The following is a 19,448-nucleotide window of genomic DNA, read 5'->3' as shown; positions in this document are numbered from 1 at the left end:
TCTTTCCCCACAAATATCGAAACTGGCCTGTTACACGGTTTTACAAACATATAATAATGAATCTTGTTTTTTATTTAAGAAACACAAGGCCATAGAGTATGCCTTGACCAGAACCAGCCAAGAGAGTCCTTTACTGTTACTGTAACGTAACTCCTAGAAAAGTTGAGGCTGGGGCTGTCAACTGCACAGAATGAAGATCTTGTAAACCTCCCTCCACTACAGGTCACCTCCATTTGCTCTGCCCTCCTGCATGAACTGTTACTGTAATGTCTGGGCTGGGCTCGTTGTCTCAACAGTGGCATGCTCCTTAGGAGCGCTTTCAGACTGCCCCTGCTCCTCTCTTTTTCAGTCAGTGCTCACACAAGCCAGGTTGCCCTGTGCTGCCAGATGGGGAATAATCTTACCATGGGATGGGGTGATGGGGCCCTTCTTCCTAAACAGCATCACAGAACTATAGGGGCTTTAGATCTCTGTGAGGTGAACCAAGGCTGGTGGCAAACAGGACACAGGAAGGAGCAGGGCAAATAAAACCCACCTCCTTTCTCTCTTCCAGACTATTCCAAGGTAGAGCTCCTCCTTGCAGGCCTTTGGGGAGAGTCCAAGTAGCCCAGTGTGCTGCTGTGTCTCTGTGGCCCCTGGTGAGGCAGGAGCCAACATGGTCAGGCACACTGTCTGTTACCCTGTACTTCCCTTTTCCTTCATCGTTGCTGCCCTGGGTTTGCAACACCCTCTGCAGCAAAACACTGGTATTTTAGTCTTTGTCTCAGGCCCTGCTTCCTAGAGGCTGTGGGCTAAGACGTTGTCTATAGGCTCTCACCCCTTCAACCCATCCTCCTTATTGTCACTAGTTTCCAAAACTCAAAGTTTTGTTCCCCTATATAAAGGGCTTCCCAGTACTGCACACAAGGTGCTTCACAATCTGGGCTTCTGCAAGCTCTCCGGCTTTAACCCCAACTATTCCCTCTGCCACCTGCTTAAGGTCTCTGCCTACACTTAACTTGTCCCTCATTCCCAAACCTCTCCTGCTCTCTTACACCTGGCCTGCCACTGCCAAAGCCCAAAAGACCCTTCCCTCCTCCCTCCTTTTCTTCTGGATGGACTCCTGCCTCTTCTTCCTTTACAAGCAGGCAGTCCTGGATCCACCCAGTTGAAGGTCATTGCTGTCTCCTCTGTGCCTTAACCATCTTCCTGCGTGGGCTGTACTGTCACTGGATGTTCCCAGATGGCTGGAACTGCGAACTTCTCCAGGGCAGAACCAGTAGGCTCGGCAGAGGCCTGGCACAGGACGAGTGCTCAGTAAATACATACTGGCTGAGTGAGAAAAACAAAGAAGGCAGGCACACAAACCACAGGGCACTTATGGACTTGTGGGAAACATGGATCTCGGGCACGGCACATTCCTTCACTTTCCACCTGCTTCCAGCAAATGAGCTTAAAGTCCACGACTACATAAGTGTGTATTCTTATCAAAATCAAAATAAAAACAGAGTTGTAAAACTTAAAAGGTATATTTTATAGTTGATTCATCCTCCTTTTTATATTGCTCCTAAGTACCACGTTCACTTAGGAATTGCAAAGCAAACAAAAAAGAAAAAGAGAGGAGAGAGAGACAAAAAGAAACTACCTCATCTGCTTGCTCCTGAAGTCTAAAATTCAACAAAGATGAAAAATTCTTTTATTCCAAGATTGGAGGTAAGTTCTAAAATGCAAATCTCTGTGAATTTCAGCTGTGTAGCTGAACTAATTTATATTTCAGAACTAATTTAAAGTCTCTGTAGTCCTTGGCTCATTTACCTCAAGTAACCACCCAAGGTCAAGGTATGTATGTATGGGGGTGGTCCTTGCTGTGTCCCACTCAAACCTTGTGGGGCTCTGAAAAACCTCTGGAAGCTAAGAATCTCAAAGCCTGTTCACCTCTGCCTCTTCCTTCCCAAACCCTTACCTTTCTAGGAGAAAAGATGGTGCTCAACGATTGCAGTGGCGCAATAAGGGAAACCTTGCTCTCTTGTTTCCAGCCCAGTCTGTGGTCCACCTATGGGCCCACGGGCACTAAAAAGAAGGGAGTCTGCTTCCTTTCATATGCTGGCCTCCACATTTAGTCTTCGCTTGGGCTCATCTGGTATAAATTAGGATTCATCTTGGGCAATGGGTCTCAAGTATGATACTGAGTGGGTCTAGAATTTGCCTATCTGGGGGAAGGAACGGGAGGAAAGAATAGCCACAGCACTTTACTTATTATTCTCTACTGTCCAATTAGGTAAGAATTTTGGTTTCCGCTTCGAAGACAGACAGGCAGATTTCTGAGGCTAAATGAGTGGTACGGAAAGAGAAATCAGTCCTGTATTTGCAACTTGATGGCAAATTTCTCATCTATAAATAGGAAATAATACCACTTTATGGTTCTTTTAGACAACTATTACGTGTGCAGTGCTGAGCCAGCATTGGGAATAAAATGCATTTAAAATATGTTTAAGTATGTACCCTTGCTTTCAAAAACAAGGTGCTAATACTACTCCAAAGGTATAAAATGGGACAAGCTAAACATGAGAGTCCTGAGCTGGCTAGCACCTTCACATCACTGCCCATGTGGAACCAGTGCTTATGCCCACTCTACATCTCTGTCTCAACTGCTCAGTGTGGTCTCTATTTTCCAGCACTTTTGTTTTTCAGGATTTTCTCTGCCTTAGCACAGAGCTTTCTGCCATTTAACGAACGGCTCCTAAAGGACCCTGGGGAACCACCAGCCAGTTTGTGAAAACAAGAAACGCTTTGACTCAACTCCTTTCTGCTTTAAGAAGGGCAGGAGGCCTTCAAATTGCAGAGCTGGTTTCTCTTTTCCTCAGTGCAAATGCAGTCACTTATGGATAATGATGTTCCTTCATCTATTCTGATTGACATGGTCCTAAAGCAACAAAATCCACCAGCTATACTACCATGCAGAACACAGGCTGATAGGTTGAAAACACACCACCACAGCCCAAATGTGTCCGCAGACTCCTCCATGGGCTTTCTGTTTTCCACCTCTCTGGGTGGAGCCACAGAAAACAGACTGTGTAGTGACAAAGAGGGCTGTCACAGTGCAAGGTTTTGCCTTGGCAAACTGAAATTGCATGCTTCATAGAATCCCTAAAGGGTCAGGAAATCATGGACTGAATATCCTTTCTTGAAAGGGAGGAGGGGATACCTTGATGAGCTTTGGCCAGATTCTGTTTAAAGGCAAGGGAGAAGTGTCTGCTATTATTACAGGACCATCCTGTGAGAGGAGTCAGGGAAGAATTTTGGAACACTGCATGGTCACACTGGCAGTGGGTGTGATGAGGCTTCCCCTGACAATTAAACTGAAGCCCCAAAGGCCAGGAACCAAAGCACAGAGGCCAAGTACCACCCAATCACATCGGTAAAGAATAAATTAAAAATAATATGAAAAATATGAAAAATATAAAGTAATACCTTAATACTTTTAAATCACTTTAGCGTATTCCTTTGTAATAAGAAGGGGGAAGAATTCTATCTATATATTGGTCTCTCTTAGTAAGGAGTAACATTACATTTTGTGTTTTCCAGTATTAACTGTTGTAAATCTGTGAGGGATTCCATCAAAATAACACTCTTCATATATTCATGTTAAAGGACAGTAGTAGACGTCAATCGATCTTTACTCAGCTGGTCAAGAAACATTTTAAAAATTAATTTCAAAAAGTTTTTTTTCATCTGAAGCAAAATATAAAAATAAGAACACACACAGTGACTGGCAGAACACAATTTCTGCAGGCCTGAATGAAAAGTAACTGCTTTTTTGTAATTTCCAACTTTTCTACTTGTAATTATCTTACAACCAAGGGAGAAAGATAAGACCTGTCTGCAAAATCACATTTGGCAGCTCCAATGGGCACGTCTCATATATAGCAATTGTGTAGAAATCTGGGAGGTGGGATGAGTGGAGAAGGCCCAGTTTCACTGGAAAACTAGAAAGGGAAAATGGTGTGTGAGGCAGGGCCCATTTCTATGGGATGGTACACACCTTCATCTTTCATCCCAAGGGCCTTACCTTCCTGCCAGCCTCTCACAGTTAGGAATAAAAAGGGCAGCCTGAATTCAATGCACCACACATAAGGAAGGAGTTTATACTCCACTCAACATGTGTGTGCTTCTCCTTGGATCCTTCCAAAGCAGTAGGCGGTGGGGGCGGGGGAGGGCAACCAGGACAGCTCCATTAGGTTGATTCTGAATTACATAAAACACGAGACCAGGCCACCATGTTGTGGAGAAGCATGGCAGCAGAGTTAAGGGCTGAAACAATTTCACTCAGTGCTTAACTTACTGTAAAAGAATTAATCATATGATTCTAGAGTAGTATTTGGAGATGTCCCTCTCTTTGAAACCCCAATAGATAATAAAAAGCACCTCTCTGGGGACACGAGGACAGCCAGATTCAGTCAGGTCGCAATGCCCCTTCTTGGTGCCGTCCCAGCTCTTGATTTCACTGTCTGCATGGGGGATGAGACTCCAAATAAGACATAATTTAATGTGCCAGGAAGCTCTCATTGTTATAATAATTATACGCAGGGTAAACAGCACTGCTTCAAAAAGACAAGACTTTTTGAAGATCCTTATGCTTGGCAGCTCTTACCAGCAGTCTCACAGAAGGGGTGGCATTCATTACTCAGAGTGGAGATGGGAGAATTGGTCTCTGTCCGTAAATAGCCTTTACACAGGCAGGCCAGCCCTCCCACGCTGATCTGAGGTAATCTGGCCTTTTCTGGGGCCCTATCCATATTTGTGTAAAATTTAGCAGGCAGTTTGGGGTCAAGAATGAAGTAATCTGTGTTTTTATTCCAGTTCTCTGACTAACTTCTTATGGGACTTCGGCAAGTTCCCAAGGTTCGGTTTTCTTATCTGTAAAATGAAGGAATATTAAATCTGCCCTATTATCTCACGTGGGTATTCACAGAAACAAATGAGATTTTTAAATTATTATGTGAAGGCATATTCTTTCTCTCACACACTCGCTGTCCCCAAGGCTCATGCATCTGAAAGAGCTCTACCCAGCACTTAGTTATGGCGGAGATAGGGCACACCATGGACCTCAGAGGATGTAATGCCTTCATGTGGTATGGGGCAGACCCATCCCTCACCAAACGGCTTCCTGTCCTTGATGCTGGGCCCACTGACCCAGGGGTACCACCTTCTGGGTGGGACGGCACAGGCTGGTTTCCACTACGCCACACCACTAAAGTGCATTTCTAGTTTTAAGCTCTAGTTGTAGGGCTGTGCTAGCTAAATTTCCTTGCTGAGGCACTCAGCCCCATGCCGTATGCATTAATATCCATGGCTTCATGATGATGGATGTGTCCATTGGTAATAATGTACATAATCTCTCCCCTCAGAATACCTAGTGTCAACAAGCTGTTGTTGTAGGCTGGGACCTGACATGTGACAAACCAGGCCACTTAAAACATAAGACTCTCTTGGGCTCCTTCCTTCTCCTGCTCCCACCAAGCTAAGAACAAATTTCTAAATTCCAGGCATGATCTCTTTGTATTTGAGTACAGACTGAGATTCTGATTCAGGTATAGCAGTGTAAGGTCCCTTTAAAGGACACCTGACCACCAGGCTTTAAATGAAGAGCTGATTTTTAAGACAGAGGCTAAAAATATCCTCTCCATCCCTCTCCTCAAAATAAATCACACGCCTCTTGAAATTTATTCACCTCATGCCTGATTTCTTAAAAACATGAAGATAGCAAAATAAAAGTGATCAGCCTAATTAGAGTGCCTTCGAATCTGAAATGCTGCAAATAAACATATCTGAAAGGAAAAGCAGCTGAAGTGTCTAATTTGCAAGCAGCAGTTTGAAAACAGGAACAATTAAAATACACTGGTAAAGCAAAGCTGAGGTCTCATACTCATCAATGGTTTCGGAAAATCTCTCACTTTCTACGTACTCCCCCCGATTTCTCCAGCTCTGCCTCGTTACCAATGCCAACATGACACACCCTACAGAGAGGTGTGTCTATAACAAACAGGGAGAAGGACCCAGAGCCAGGAAATCAGGATTTCGAACTCTGACATCGCCCTTTGCTGGCTATATGCCCTTGGGAAGTGGTTTCACCCACCTGCGCCCGGACTCTTCAGGTAATAATCACCCTCTCTCCTGGAGAGGCCCAAAGGATCACATGAGATAATGTGGTTAAGTGACTCAAACTACAAAGGATTCTTCTCATGACTTCTCAACCTTATGGTTCTATTCTAGCCAAGTCTTTCTTCTCCATCCCATGTCCAGGGTTGTTAGACTAATTGTCTGTGTCCCCCAAAATTCATATCCCCGCTGTTGAAATCCTTATGCCCCCCGTGATGGTACTAGAAGGTTGGGCCTGTGGAAAGTAAAGAGGTCACAAGGGTGAAGTCCTCATGTATAGGAATAGTGCCCTTTTAAGAAGAGACCAGAGATCTAGCTCACTCTTTCCACCAGGTGAGGATAAGACATTGGCTGTCTATAACCCAGAAGAGGGCCCTCACCAAAACCCAACCATACTGGCACTCTGAGCTCAGGCTTTCAGCCTCCAGAACTGTGAGAAATAAATTTCTGCTATTTATAAGTCACCTAGTCTATGATACTTTATCACACAGCCCAAACACTCAGCCAAGGCTAACTAACTGTAGTTTCCAGTCTTTGTTCAAGAGACTCTCTCCTGCTTAGAAATGCCATCCTGCCGTTTACCACCCCAGGTAAGACCCCTTTTGAAGCAGATCACTAACGGCACCACCTACCTCCTCAACTCTCTCAGCACTCAATCCCCATCCCCAGCCAATGGAGCCCTAATCCTCTGCTTATTGCTGTCTCCCACCTGGTTAAACACTGCTTGAGAGTTCTATATGTCCCCTCCTTTTACTTGATTCCAAGCTTCAGTGGGGCAAGGACCTGATCAGATAGTCTAGATCAACAGCATCTGAAGTTACTCAATTGACACATGCTAAAAGAAATAGGAGTCCAAGAAATGAAGACCGTTGGGGTCTGAAACAAGACAAAGAGGCAAAAAAGTCTGAGAGTTGGCATAAAAGATGCTAAAGAAGTAATGTTTATCCAGTAAAAGAAACCATATAGAGAGGCTGGATATGACCCACTTCAGTGGAGACCTGGGCCCAAATAACTTGCTATGTTAAAGGAACTCTGCAGCAACCATTTTTACCAAAAGTCAGTGACCATTATATTTCAGTTAGATTTGGGGGCAGGAGGGTTAGGGGGATGTGTTTTCAGAAAGAATACATATCATGTGACTTAAATTTGTGTTTAAGACAGACTCTTCCATTAAAATAACAGTAGACATAGGACAAGGTTAAAGTCTTTGGAGAAGTCCTACGTTTTAAATGGTTATGGTGTTCTGCCATGTGATTTGAATACAATTTAATTTCTGAAAGCAAAAGAAACATATTGAAATAAAAATAATTCCTTTCTATATTTTCTGACAAAGTAATTGAAGCTCGATTTTGCTTTGGTGTTTGGTTTGATTGGAGGGTAGCTGTTTCGCTGGCACCTCAAATGGTGCCTGATCTAAAAAGTGAACCTCAAAGGGGGATGCACAAAAAAATAGGAACGTGTTTCTTTACAGTGTAATATTTGTATACCATACATACCATTATTCTACTCTCCATTTTTATCAATAAATTAGTATCCATATATTGAGAGGTCAAACTCAGCATTTTTTCATTGACATGGCTCCAACAGTCAAAAACGAACTGAAGACCCAGTGGCAGTCTGATGCGTGGAATGGAAGGCTTGCAAAAAACTGCAGGAAGGATTGGGAAAAACTGATGAAGCCACACCAATGCCCTGCCTGTCCTAGTTATTCGCGTTCTCAGTTTAGAAAGAATTGTAAAAAGAGAATGATGATATTTTCTGAATTCCAGTTGAATTGAGAAAGGGAAAGTGAACATGTTCAATAAAAGGTTCACAAGAGGAGGCGTTTGGTCTCCTGTGTCCTTAACAGAATTTCTGAACTCAGGATCACATAGCTTCTCTCCAAAGGAGTCACCTAACACTCACTTAGGCAAGAATACAAGTATTCCAAATTTATGATAGGACCAGCTTGACATAACCTGTATTAGTTTTGATTCCAAATTTATTCAGGTCACCTTTGCACACCATTAACTCAGTTATCCACCAAGCCATTAGACACCACATGTGCATGACTACAGGCCTCAGGGGCTCCAAGAATAAATTAATCACCAGGGAACCTATCTAGTTGGTTGGTCTGAGAGTTCAGCTGGGAAAGCATATGGAGTAGCACAGAGGCTGAGGCTAAACTCCACTTAGAAAAATTAAAGTGAGAAACAGCCTTCCTTTAAAAAAGGAGCAAATCTGGAAAAGACAGAGGGTGCTAGCTTAGTACAGATGTTGTCTAGGTCTGTTTCCTGAGATGACTTTTCAGAGATTCCCAAGCTTAGTCTTTACAGGCTATATTTACTAGTCAATGTAACATTACTCGTCAACATAGAATGCAGTGGACTGGAAAACAAATATATTTAAATTAAATGTGTTCATAAAGACACTTAGACTATCATTAGCAAGTACTAATGAACTAATGGGTCTAGGCAGTTATTCTTAATGGCTGCTAACATGAAGAAAAAAGCAAGATAACCGGACATTATGTGCCTCCTGATGCCAATACCTCAAAACCCCTTATGAAGTAGTCCTGCAAAAATCAAACCTGGGCCGGTGGTGGTGGCTCACACCTGTAATCCCAGCACTTCGGGAGGCCGAGGCGGGTCGATCACTTGAGATCAGGAGTTTGAGACCAGCCTGGCCAACACGGCGAAATCCCATCTCTACTAAAAATACAAAAATTGGCCAGACGTGGTGGTGTGCACCTGTAATAACAGCTACCCGGGAGGCTGAGGCAGGAGAATCGCTTGAACCGGGAGGTGGAGGTTGCAGTGAGCCAAGATTGCACCACTGCACTCCAGTTTGGGCAACAGAGCGAGACTCTGACTCATAAAATCAAACCTGAATTTGATCAGGCTGCTGTATCTTACCTACCAACTTCAGAAAATATACTGGAGAAAGACCACAGTTATGCAATTAGTAAAATTCAGACTGTGGGCAACTCTACAGGATAAATAACCTGGTTTAACAAATAAGCTCCCATTAAAGGAGACTTAAAGAATATACCCAATCACAATGTATGGATCTTATTTGCATCTTTATTTAAATAAAATGAAAAAATTGAGACAATCTAAGAAATCTTAACCCTGTATATTTCAATATTAAAAAATTTACTGTTAATTATTTTTAGGTGTAATAGCAGTGGGTTTTTTTTTTTTTTTAAGATCTTCATATCTTAGAGATACATACTATACTGAAATACTTTAATAATGAAAGAATAAGATGTCTTGAATTTCCTTCACAATATTCTGGGGGTGGAGGGCAGATAAAGAGGAAACATGACTGGCTGTGAGTTGATCATTGGTGAAGCTGGGTGAGAGGTACATAGGGGCTCATTATACAATTCTTTTATTAGAAATGTTTCACGGCAAAATTTAAAGAAAAAGAGTCACCATAGTTCATTCTGAGAAAAGCTTTCAAATACTCACAGTGGAGAGAAACAACACTTTCTTTTTCATTGTCCTTGACTTTTTGGGAAGAGGTGGCAACTTTTGAGCTTTAGATACCTTCCATGTTAGTTCTGTGCCTCCCTTCTACTCATCTTTTGTGCATCCTTCTAAAATCCAAGGCTCTGATCCCCATGAATTTTAGCTGGAGATTTTGTAGTCTCCTGACTTCTCATTATCAGAAAAGCTGTTGTCAAAGAATTACATGTGGAAAGTACCCTGATTCTTTAACAATCACCTGATAAGTCACCTTCCATTGGAGGTCTCCATTCTTAGTCTTCTGTTCAGAGGTAAATTCCCATCACTGGACTTTGGAACTCTAGGGTACACATTTGAATACTCAACTATCTGTGGCTATAAATGGGCAGCTTTCTTCCAATATTCCTGTCTTTTTGTTCCCCTTCACCAAACTATTTTGTGCTGTTCAGAAACAAGTCATTAGGATGACAACGATTCTCCTTCCCTCCAACATGAGGTAGAATGCGGCCAAGAGCTTGCTAGGTGTTTTGTTACCAGATGCAGGAACTTCTAGCAGAAAATGGTTCAGCCATGTTAGTGGGCATGGTGCCTCCTGTGTGCTCAGCTCTGTAGGAAGACTTGACTTGCCTCATTCTAGCTAATCCTTACAACGATCTTAGGTAGAATAGACTGCTGTTTCCACTTTACAGACAGAAAAACTCAGGCCCAGAAACTTGCCTAAGGTCCTCTAGTCCTCTAATAAGTTAGCCAACAGAACCAGGATTGGAACACAGTTCTTAACCAATATTCTATGAAATCTAGTTTCTGTGCTGGTTTGGTAAAGAAAATGTAAAAAAAAAAAAATATATATATATATATATATATATAAAATAAAATATATTTAATAAATTTAATAAATATATTAAATAAATAAAAAAAATATATATATATTTTTTAGATGGAGTTTCGCTCTTCTTGCCCAGGCTGGAGTGCAATGGTGCAATCTCAGCTCACCACAACCTCCGTCTCCCAGGTTCAAGCAATTCTCCTGCCTCAGCCTCCCAAGTAGCTGGGATTACAGGCATGTGCCACCATGCCCGGCTAATTTTGTATATTTAGTAGAGATGGGGTTTCTCCATGTTGGTCAGGCTGATCTGGAACTCCCAACCTCAGGTGATCTGCCCACCTCAGCCTCCCAAAGTGCTGGAATTATAGGCGTGAGCCACCGCGCCCGGCTCATACATATCTTTTATCTGGCCAAATGGTCTCTTGTAAGTATTCTTAGTGTGTTAACATTTTGTTATTTTCTACTTTAATCTTCCCTCCAACTTTTCCTTATTTTGAGATATCCCATATACACATATTTCCTAAGCATACAGCACTACCTCTCTACCCCTTTATCTAATGCAAAGATATCCCCTTTTCCTTATGAACAGAATCTCACTTTTACTTGGGGCAGCAATAGTAGTTGAAATTTCCTAATCTCCCTAGTAACTAGGAGTAGGTAAAGACCAGACACAGCTTTAGAGAAAGCTTTTTAGAGGGGGCTGCCTCAGCAGAGAAACACACTTTTTTATCCTTCTCTTCTTGCTTTTGCCTCCTGAGTGAACTGAGGCCCTAATGGCTAGAGCTTCTGCAGCCATCTTCGACCAAGAGTGCCTCTGAGGGCAGATACCATTACTAAGATGACAGGGTTGAAAGACAGAAACAGCTGGAGTCCCTAATAACAGACCACTAAAGTAGTCCAATTTACTTATCTTTTTTAAGAGAAAAAGGAAATTCTCTAAGAGATTTTTTATGGTATAATCTAATATTCACATTTGAATGCAATTCTTAATTTGATACACTAACCCATTTGCATGTTCTGACTACAGGAAATTTTAATGTCAACATTTGATTTTCTCTATGTAGTCTCTTGTTTAAATGACACTTCTAACTTTTCTGAGGTCATTCCTGTTTTTTGCTTTTCCTATCAATGGTTTGTTTAAATATTTCGTATTTTGCCTCTGACAGCTTCTCATCCTGATGCTTAAGTGACTTTTCCATGGTCCAACTGCAAGTTAATTTTGCATACCTCAAAATAACACATTATTTTACTTTGCATCAAAATTTTTACCCTGACACCTTTTTGAGAATTTGTCACCAAAGCCAGTGCTTACCATGCTGTGATTCCACCTGACAACAAGGTGCTTCTTACATCTTATCTCACCTTCCGAGGTTCTGCTGTTGACTAGCACAGCTTTTGTTCCATATTTCCCCCAGCTATTAGAACCAATATGACCTTATTTTATATGCCCTAAGTAAAAATAAACAAAAAACCCCTGCTAAATCGATCTTCTTTTCAAGAAGCATTTATCAAGTCTAATCATCTGTATTTCTTCCTCCTCCCAAAAATAAATATTCTCTTCAGTGGCTTTATGTTTCCCTGGTGTCATACTGTCAAAACTTTTCATTTTTTAATTGTCATGCTCCATATATGTTTCATATGTACTTATAAATATCCAACCTTATGCGTGTACCTTTGTAAAAACCATACACACGTCTAGAACCTGATCTTTGAGGCTTACCTTACTACCTCGAATTTTGGTGGCATTAAAAACTATGTTGTCCTCTGCCCTCCATTTGTGATTGAACACCCCAGCTCTACTCAATCAACAGGTGAGGGCTTCTCAAGTCAGGAGACAATAGCGAGGGAATGAGGGGCTTTTGATGGCACAAGAAGGATTAAGTGACTAAAGACATTCTAGTCACACTTTTATTCTTCCTTCTCTTTGGATTTAATATATATTGCAGTATATACATGCTGTCTTGACATAAATGCTGACCTGAAACTTAATGCTTATTTGATATCTGCTTGATTTTTTGCTGGCTATTATGAGGCAGGTTTTGCTACTATTGCTGTTTAATGCATAACAGTATTTGGAGACATAGACTCAGAGAATGAAGAAAGAAGTACAGTCGGTTCTGCAAATATGTCTGTTTCTCTAATGTCAGTTAGCTCACAGACAAAGGATAAGTAGGAAATGATGTAAACAGAACATGTAAGTCACTTTGGCTCATACACCATTTTTCTCTAGCACATTAATATTTTGTAGAATCAATAACAGCAGGTTAATATAAGATACATTTACTCAGCTACATGTAGTAATCTGCAGAGGGTATAGTACTGTATACCATGACTAGTTTCCAGGCCAGTATGTGTAGCCATGGCTCTTCCATGGACATGCTCCCGTGGAGTTCTCTTCCATCAGGAAAGGTCAGGTGCATCTTACCCTTCTTTCTATAACTAAAAGTAGCCTCACACCATTCCCACCTCCAGCATGCTAATTTGACCTTTTTAAAAGTAAAGCTATATATTTACTATAGTATTTGCTTTTTAGGTTTTAACTTTTTTCACTCTACCATTTTTATTTGGATTGTTATTTTTATAACTACTGTTGTTCAAAACTGTGTAGATTTGATTTGCGGTGGTTTGGCCCTTTTATCGTAAGTTCTATTATTTTAATTTGCAGTTTTCAAGATTTTTCAGAAATGCAGATATCATGATATAGTAGAAGTGTCTGTAGCTCAAACTTCCTAAAGGTAAGTGTACTTCTGGTATCATCAAATGTAAACTTGAGAAATTTAAGTTAAATGTGTAATTGTAAAAATCAAATAGTTAAAAAGAATCAGTATTTTTTTTTAACTGAGATTTTGTTTTACTAATATTTTGTGGTTCATAGTTCTAATAACAACTAGGAACTGGTAAGAACTAGGAGTTTGGTTCTTATGCACAAAGGGGTTTGGCTCCAATGAAGCCGGTGAAGAAAGAACCCTGAAAAACTGAACCAGTTACATTCAACACATTTACTTTCAAAGGCAGGTTCCAAACAAACCCTCAATCAAGAAGGATAGTGGACAGGAAGGAACTTTTAAGGGCAAGAGCATTGTATGCCCAGAGAGAGAGAGAGAGAGAGAGAGAGAGAGAGAGAGAGAGAGAGAGAAGGCCTAGGACTTGGGCACAGCGTACATCTGGATGACAGGATGATGACTCTTCTTTTTTTTTTCAAGGGCCAGATAATAAATATTTTAGTCTTTGTGTACCATGAGGTCCCTGTTGTACTCAACTCTACCACTGAGGCTCAAAAGCAGCCACAGACAGTAGTAAACAAATGACCTTAGATGTGGCCCACGGAAACTTTATGGGACATCAAATTACATAAAATTTTTATGTCCACTATACCCTTCTTTTGATTCTTTTCTCCATCGTTTAAAAACATAAAAATCACGTTTAGCAGCCAGGCGCAATGGCTCACACCTGTAATCCCAGCACTTTGGGAGGCCGAGGCAGGCAGATCACAAGGTCAGGATATTGAGACCATCCTGGCTAACACGGTAAAACCCCGTCTCTACTAAAAAATACAAAAAATTAGCCGGGTGTGGTGGCGGGCGCCTGTAGTCCCAGTTACTCGGGAGACTTAGGCAGGAGAATGGCGTGAACCCAGGTGGCGGAGTTTGCAGTGAGCCGAGATCGCACCACTGCACTCCAGCCTGGGTGACAGAGCGAGACTCTGTCTCAAAAAAAAAAAAAAAAAAGCTTAGCTCGTGGGCTATACAGAAACAGGTGACAGGTATGTGGGCTGGAGTTTGTGAACTACTGATTTAGAGCTTTGAGATGTGTTATGGTGAGATTAATTCCTGTATTAATATAAAAACAACTGGATACCAGCTGCAGAAGTGGACAACAGCAGTATTTAAAACAGCCTGGGGCAGCCAGCAGGAACAAAACAATTTCAAAAGTGAATCTTTTAATGAAGTACAGTTCAATAGCTAGATTAGTAATGAAGTACTTGACTAATACTCTCCTTTCAGTGCTTGATTTAAATTGGAGGCATTTGGTGTTTTATAAGAAGAATACAAAGTTCATTAAATTGTGTATTGTTTAATAAGCAGAAAATTAAATGCTCAGGTGAGTATGTTAATGGCTAATCACAGCAGTCTTACCTAACCACAGCAGACATCATTGCTCATTGTTTTTTATTCAGAAGAGTGAGAAATAGGTGATGAACTAATAGAAAAAAATCCTTTGATGCAGGCAAAATAAAAACTGATACCTATATACCATGAACATTTTACTATAAAACTATACTGCTGTCTCTTAAATCTCTTTAAAATGTCGGTAAGTGTGAAAATGTTTTCAGAGCAAGGTAAAGGCAGCCTCCACATTTTTGTGAATTTCCCCATTATTTTACTGGTATCTTGACTATCCCAAATTTAACAGCAATATTTTAAAAGGACTAGCCTCTATCAAATCTTTCCAAAGCTACCAACTAAGTTTATATAGAAGTGAGTGCTCTTACTTTTCACATTTATATTTCATCGGTTTATGTGTTAATGATACTATATAATTACAACACGGGCATGTGGTATGAACAGGTTTGGTAGTAAACTCAACACTTGATGTGCACACAGCTCAAGCTGTGGGTGCAGAAATTCATGGGGGCTGTTGGGGGCAGTCTGGCCGCCCCAATGTTCAGTGGGCTGCTGGCCTCAGCAGGTCTGACAAAGGAAATGGTAGAAGTAGATAACCAGGACTTTGAGAAGTGGAAGTCCACCATGAGATCTTCCGGTCTACTCCCAAACCTTCACAGCAGTGTTCAATCCTGGAATGCCTAAGAATTAGCTGGGGAGGTACAGGCTTACAAGCTCTGCCTAAGTTTGGTTCCCCCACTACCTGTAACAAATCACCTAGAATACTCGTGATCCTAAGGCCCTAATATGTAGCTTTACTGTAGCCAAATTCCTAGGGGTGGTACAGCTTTTGACGAGTTCCACCCATGATTTTCAGGCACGCTATATTTGAAAAACACCCTTTAAAGAAGTATTGCTGGCAGCCTCAGTCTTCCTATTTAGGCACAATAGAAGTCTCCAGAACAGTAGTTTTCAACCTTTGTTGCATACTGTAATCACCCGGGGAGCTTCTATCACAACGTCAGAGATTCTGATTTACTGATCTGGGGCTGGGGCTGGGCACTGGGACTTTATTATTATTTTTAGACAGGGTATTGCTGTTGCCCAGGCTGGAGTATAGCGGCATGATCGTAGCTTACTACAGCCTCAAACTCCTGGCTTCAAGTGACCCTCCTGCCTTGGCCTCCCAATGTGCTGGGATTACAGATGGGAGCCACCGTACCTGGCCATCACTGGGGTTTTAATGGCTCTAAGGGTGATTCCAAAGAGCAACAGCTTGGCTGAGAACCATAGCAAAACTCCAGGGGTAGCATTAAGAATGGGGCCAGACACTTCTCAATTCCTGAAAACCCAAACTTGTTTCATATAACTAGGCTCTATTAGAAAAATAATTTTTGTTTTTATTAAGAATATACATTTCAAATGTATTTTTGCCATAAAAAACCTATGTTCATGCTTAAGCAGGGTCCAGGAAGCAGCTAAAAATCACCTTCTAAAGAATTACAAATTGTAATGATTTAGAGAACAAACCTAAAGACCAAGTCCACAAAAGCCAATGACAAAGTTTGAAGAAGCTAAGACTAAGACTTGCATTTAAGAGCCTGGGCAGGATTTCGGAAAACTGTTTGCATTTCCATGGAAAGTAGGAAGCCAACCACCCTTTCCTGGAACTACAATGATTCTATCTAATCTCTCCCTCTCTACTCTCTCCTGTTTGTCTGTCTGTCTATCTATCTATCTTAGAGACTGGTCTTGCTATGTTGCCCAGGCTGGAGTGCATTCACAAACATGATGATGGCAAACTACCATACAAGCAATAGTCCTTGCTTTAAGCAATCCTTTTACCTCATCTTCTCAAGTTGCTGTGACTAAAAGAACATACCACCATATCAAGCTATAATAGTCATTATAATCAGGCTATTCTAAGTAGTCATTATAATCAGGCAAAATTCAATCTTCCCATGATTCAAAGAGTTCAGAATTCATTTCCACAAATGATTGCACAGGCTCTTCTCTTTGCAAGGACTTCAACGGAATTTGGGATGGGGAGGTAGGCGGATTTTAAAAAGAGCAAAAAACGGGGGGGGCAACTTCTGTCATTTTGCTTCTCTACCTTCATTTTTCATAGAACATATCACTGCACTGTATATTAATTTATTGGTGTATTACCTTCTTTTTCCTCTTTAGAGTATCAGATCCATAAAGGCAAGTAAACAGCGTGTTTACTCTTTCATTATCAAACCTTAGAACAGTATCTGCTCTACAACTGTATGTACTGTCATTGAATGAAACCAGGATCTTGCCCTCTGTTAAGTTAAAAATTGAATATAACCAATGTGGCTTATGTGGGCAGAAATAAGAGAGCTAAACAGGACAATATCTGACTATATGCTGGATAGTGAAAGTAATACTAAATTAAGATATAATGAGAAAAATGAGGGCTACCATTCCAACATGGTATCAGTATTTACACTCTTCTCTCATGAGAGCTTCCCAGTGCACCTGCCAGGTAACAGATGAAGAAATGGAAGCTCACAGAGACAAGTGGTTTGCCCGAGACTGCAAGGCTGGGTGGCAGGCAAGGTGATAAGGAGGGGGTCTGCCTATAATCCATGTCCCTTTTCCTTAACCACTCCACTTGCAGCACAAGACCAGGAGGAGTGCACTTGCATTCTAACAACAGCATAAAGCTAGGCCAGACTGATACTACTGTTTTCTGTTAAAAGGCTAACTTCAGTGCAGTCATAAATGATGAGTATGTGATGCAAATAAAAGACAGTAGCTACCATTTGAATATTTACTATGCTCCAAAAGAAATTATACCATATGCATATTTCTAGCTTACTTATTTCCACAATCCCGTGAGATGAGTATTATTATGCCTGTTCAACAGATGAAATTCAGGATGGAGAGAGTCTGGACCAGAAAATGATCTCTTAATTCCATAGTGCTAAAAATCTCTAAGTCTGAACGACACCCTCCTTGTCTTAGGGAAAGGAATCTCCAAGCAAACCTTTCTTGGGAACTTACTACATGCCAGACACTATACTATGCACTTCTTGACATGCCTCATATCTCATCTCTACAGCCCTATGACCCAAGTACTGTTCGTGTCACTCTTGTTTTACAGGTGAGAAAACAGGGTTGACAGAGGTTAAAATATGCCTAAGGCCACAGAACAAGTGATGGAATCAAGAACAAGCGCAGAGCCATGGCCTAATCCTTTCGCCATAAGAACACAGCTCTAAGATGCAAACCACTTGATTTGTTCCTGTTCCCGTCCATGAGAAGTGCCAGAGTTCTCATCAAGAAGGGATGAAACAGACTTCATGCTCCTAGGACTGGCTGACTTCCATCCAAACATCCACACGTTATTCTCTTGAAACATATATTTTGTACCTCCTGAGGCCAGGGCCTGGCTAAGCACCAGGGATACAAATGTAAGACCACTGGGTGCCTGCCCTCATAATGCCTGCAGTCCAGCCATGATCACTCGCTGGTAAAAAACCTCTGTCCCATTTGGGGCTCACACGCCCACAGAACCACGTTCTCTGGGCTTGCAGGTGCCGGTGGGCTGCCTCCATCTGCTGGTGTGCCTGCATAAAACTTAATTCTTTGAACTCCTTATCCAGCTGGCAAAGGGAAGCCCTTGAAAGTTACAGATGCTTCCTCACAAGGACAAGAAACCACTTACATTAAGACCTCTGTGTCTATTCCTAAGCTGTGACTCATCTATCTTTTGGGTAGTGGCCACAATAACACTTCTTTATTTTATTCCTAAAAGAACAAAGCAGGAAAGGACTACTTGATCCTGGAGACGGGAATACTTGATCCTGGAGACAAGAATACTAGCAAGTAATCACAAGATGATAAAATATGCAGAACAAAAGTACATGCATTTCTGCAAGGGACTAAGAAAATATTTAGAAACTGCTTCATCAGACCATTGTTAATTCATTACAGCAAAAGTCTAGACATAGGGAGAATGGACTGATGTAAGCAAAAGGTGGGAAAGAACAGGGGAGAAGACAAAGTGGAACAAAAAGCCAGAAGGCCTGAAGCATCCACGTTATCGTGAGGATTTAGAGTAGAAAGGACTCAAATTATCCAGTCCCATCACCCCCTCAAAGCTGAGGGCCTCAACCACAGCCACAACATAATCATTACTATGTGCCAGGCACTGCACTCCATGCTCTCACATATCATCATCTCAAGTAATCCAGGCCGGGTGCGACGTCTCATGCCTATGATCCCAGCACTTTGGGAAACTGAGGCAGATGGATCACCTGAGGTCAGGAGTTCGAGACCAGCCTGGCCAATATGGCAAAACCCCATCTCTATTAAAAATACAAAAATTAGCTGCGTATGGTGGCACGCGCCTGTAATCCCAGCTACTAGGGAGGCTGAGGCAGGAGAATCGCTTGAACCCGGGAGTCACAGGTGGCAGTGAGCCGAGATCACGCCACTGTATACAAGCCTGGGCAACAGAGCGAGATTCTGTCTCAAAAAAAAAGTAATCCAGATAACCCTGTGAGTTGTATATGATTAGTGTTCTGATTTAACAGTCGAGAACACTGAGACTTAGATTAGTTAAGTGTCCTGTAACAGAGAGTAAATGGCACAGCTTGGAAACAAATTCTGATCTGTCTCTAAAGCCCATGCTCTTAACTGTATTCTGCCTCTGGGGTTTGAAAGACATTTCTATGTCTGAGTGCCTTGTCAAGTAGATCTGACCCTGGGGAAGGTAAAGCACAGACAGAGAAGAATTATAAAAGATGAGAACCTTGCTACGGGCTGTCTCCCAGTCGCCAAGCCCTGAGCTCACGTGTTCTGCTCCCCCATACGGCCTTCACCTCCCCACTTCTAGTCCCGGGGCGGCAGGATCTTGATGCTGCAGAAGCTTCCCGGGAACCAGATATAAAACCCTTTTCC

The 19,448-nt window shown here is 41.7% G+C and overlaps 1 protein-coding gene and 1 long non-coding RNA gene across 6 annotated transcripts in view; one reads left to right on the top strand and one right to left on the bottom strand.

Annotated features, from left to right (window-relative positions):
- The window catches only part of MGAT5 (alpha-1,6-mannosylglycoprotein 6-beta-N-acetylglucosaminyltransferase), a 336,921-nt gene that overhangs the window by 60,450 nt on the left and 257,023 nt on the right, over window positions 1-19,448 (bottom strand). The window lies entirely within an intron of this gene.
- LOC144333373 (uncharacterized) lies at window positions 1,494-17,768 on the top strand. The gene is made up of 3 exons (XR_013401980.1): window positions 1,494-1,692; window positions 13,079-13,148; window positions 17,647-17,768. It is a non-coding gene; the product is annotated as an uncharacterized LOC144333373 (long non-coding RNA).

Source organism: Macaca mulatta, chromosome 12 (assembly GCF_049350105.2).
Source record: "Macaca mulatta isolate MMU2019108-1 chromosome 12, T2T-MMU8v2.0, whole genome shotgun sequence".
NCBI classification, from domain to species: Eukaryota; Metazoa; Chordata; class Mammalia; order Primates; family Cercopithecidae; genus Macaca; species Macaca mulatta.
Note: the sequence above shows the minus strand (reverse complement) of the source record. Positions and strands in the feature narration are given on the sequence as shown.